Source organism: Cucurbita maxima, unplaced genomic scaffold (assembly GCF_002738345.1).
Source record: "Cucurbita maxima cultivar Rimu unplaced genomic scaffold, Cmax_1.0 Cma_Scf00213, whole genome shotgun sequence".
In the NCBI taxonomy this organism is placed as follows: domain Eukaryota; kingdom Viridiplantae; phylum Streptophyta; class Magnoliopsida; order Cucurbitales; family Cucurbitaceae; genus Cucurbita; species Cucurbita maxima.
The window spans coordinates 48,403-51,716 of NW_019272229.1; the positions used below are offsets into that span (position 1 = coordinate 48,403).

Sequence of the window (3,314 nt, forward strand, 5' to 3'; positions counted from 1 at the left end):
AAGGGTTGAGGAGACAGTCCGTGAGGTAATTGGGCTTCGAGATTGTGTATACACGAAAAGAGCTCGCTTTCGACTTTCTACCTCGGCGTTTTGTGCCCAGTTCTGGTTCAGGAAAGGGTATGATCTCTTTCATTGGAGCACATTGATGCCGAAGGAGTCTTCGGAACCGGTGGATAGGCTATGATGACTTCAGGCTATTCAAATAGCATGACTAAGTCATACTCGGAATTTCTTTTTCATAAATCTGTCTGATGATTTATAAGGTAAGGGATTTTAAAAGACAAAAGAACAATTTCTTTTTCATAAACCTGCCTGATGATTAATAAGTCACACCCGAAGGCTTTTGAAAATGAAAGCGTGTATAACTCAGATCCATTTTCTCTTCGATTCGTAAACTTCAGATCTGATCTTACTTTCGTCTCCGGGTGACTGAGAGAGAACACTTTGGTAGTTGCGAATGTTGCCGTAATTTTAGGTCGAAGATCTCTATTAGGTTTAGTGCACTTTGGTAGTTGCGAATGTTGCCGTAATTGAATGTCTTTCTCATTCGACATTCTCTCTTACCTAGCACTCATACTTGCAATTGCGTATACGCGAAAAGAGCTCGCATTCGACTTTCTACCTCGGCGTTTTGTGCCCGGTTGGTTCAGGAAAATGCCTTTATAGTAGAAACGATATACTTGAGACCTCTCACACCTGAAACGATAATTATTTTAGTACTTTTTTTCTTTTGGAGGGGCATTCCGAGAATCGAACTCGAGACCTCTTGCACCCAAAGCAAGAATCATACCACTAGACCAAATGCCCTTAGTATGGATTTTAAAAGACAAAAGAATGACAATTTCTTTTTCATAAACCTGATAATTAATTATTTTAGTGCTTTTTTTCTTTTGGACAACCTCTTGCACCCAAAGCAATAATCATACCACTAGACCAAATGCCCTTAGTATGGACTATATATTATGTTTTTTATGGAATGTATCATCATTATTTCATTTATTTTCTTTGTTAATGAAATCCATGAGAAATAATCATTATTATTATATCTTTTAGACTAGACCGCTGTTAAATTATTTACATAGGGTTTGCGACAATTACTGTATTGAGAAGAAAATAATGTAAGTTTTAGTTTGATAGTTCCATTTGAGACACATATCGTGGAATACACAAGTAAAGCAAATATCGAAAGTTAGGATTTGGGTAGGCATGCCTATTGAAAGTGGAAAGGCATGCCTATTGAAAGTGGAAAAGATAAAATGATATTAAAAAAGAGCATCATCATAGTTTTAAGATGGAAGAATATACACTATGGTGTTTGAATTGTTTTCTTTGAGGCTCATTCTTTTGAGAATTGAACTCGAGACCTCTCGCACCCTATGCGAGAATCATACCACTAGACCAAATGCCCTTTCTAAAAAATTGCAACATTTTTAACTCCTCAGTATATTTTTTTCTCTCAAGTTTGAAATCTATTTTCTTGAGCGGTTGTTGGACTATAAAACAAAAAGTTGATGGTCTAGTATGCAAGTGTTCAAATAAACTACAACCCAACAAATGAATCAAACTAATCCGTTTGGGTTGGGTTGGATTTATTCGGCTCAGTTCATCAGTTTGTTTGATTTAATTCTTCTATTTTGCTTCCTATGACAAGAAAATGAAGTTGTATTGAATGTAACATAGTTTGATTTATGACAAACTCATATGAAATATAATTGCATTAATAGTACTAAGAGTTGGAGTCAAATATTTCATGAACTTAAGTGCAACTCATGTTTTATTAAAGACGAGATGAAATTTAGTTAAGTAACTGGAACTTTAAATTTTCAATTACTCTATGTTAGTTGCTATCTTTAGGATTGACTAATTGGACACGAGTTCTTGGATTTTGGGGATTGTTTTATGTAATTTTCAACTACAACTTATGTTTTGAAAGTTATAGGAAATAATTTAGGTAGTGGTTGTATATTATGGATGAACACTAGAGTTTCTATCCCATTCACCACAACTACTCTAGTTTTTGTTTGAAGGCTATAATTGTCATCTATGTTGTATGACAATAAAATTTGTTTCGATGAAATTTTAGTTAAAGTTGCATATTTTACTTCTTGCGAGTAAAAAATTTGTTTCTTAGCATAATATGAATTTAGTTGAAGAGTTATTAGGAATAAGATGGAGAAAGAAATTTTCTTTAAAATAATAAACAGACTCAAGTTCATCTTTGTTATTGTCAAATTGTGATTTTGCAAAAAACTTAACTAATATGAAATATCAAGGTAAACCAAGAATATATCCTGCACGTCATTCAAGATGACAATAAAATGGAGTTAAATTGAACGTAGTTTTAGTTTCATGTTTGGTAGGTTCAATATGAAGCATAATTGTATTAATGATATTAAAGAGAAATTCGTGTTTTATTAGAAGAGACCAACTTCATTTAAGGTACTAGGAGTTTAAACTACTTCCATTCTAATTTCAATCACTTCACAATGATTACAAATTTAAGGTTGGCTAATTGAACATCAATTATCAACTTTAGGTTATAATTTAGGTAGTAGCCATTATAATATTAATGAGTATAAGACTTACAATTTACCATGGACCATATGTCTTATAGTTAAATGAATATATATATATTATGCATGTCGAGGTCTGGATAAAGCACAAAGTAGTAAGGAACACCATTGTCAACTCTAGAGCCACCCACAACATGATGGAGACCGATGCAAAATATTTTAACATCCTTTGGCATCAAGATACAGGAAAGATGAACGCCGTCAAATTGGAAGCTTTGTCTGTCTTAAGAGTCACAATGAGAACTCTAATCAAGCTAGAGCCTTGGACTAGGAAAATTGTTTAGTGATAGTTGAAATGGATGACTTCGACGTCGTGTCAGGAATGAACGTCCTGCTGAAACACAAAGTCATTTACATGCCCCTAGCAAAATGTCTAGCAGTAACGGAGTCTAACCCGACGATCATTCAGAAAAACATCCATCAACCAAGAGGGTTGAAAATGATGTCGATACAACAGTTGAAAAATAATCATAGCCATGATGAATCTACGCTTTCTGCTATTGTTGTAATTGAAAAGGGGAGCTCGAGTGCGCCAATCTCAATAGAAACCTTGTTGCCACTACATTAACACCACGACGCAAAACAAGGTCAGATAATGGATTTATCCCCACCAAGAGAGACAAAAACAAGGTCAGATACTAAAGAAGGGAGACAAAAACAAACCATTGAAGCAACACATGTTCACACAGAAATATCATCTAGACGGATGTAGAGAAGGGTCAGTCGGAAGCGTCAACCACA

General features: G+C 34.5%; 1 non-coding gene across 1 annotated transcript; it reads right to left on the minus strand.

The window, feature by feature from the left end:
• Positions 1–735: 735 nt before the first annotated feature.
• Positions 736–807, minus strand: TRNAP-UGG. The gene has a single exon. It is a non-coding gene; the product is annotated as a tRNA-Pro (tRNA).
• Between the last annotated feature and the right edge of the window lie 2,507 nt (positions 808–3,314).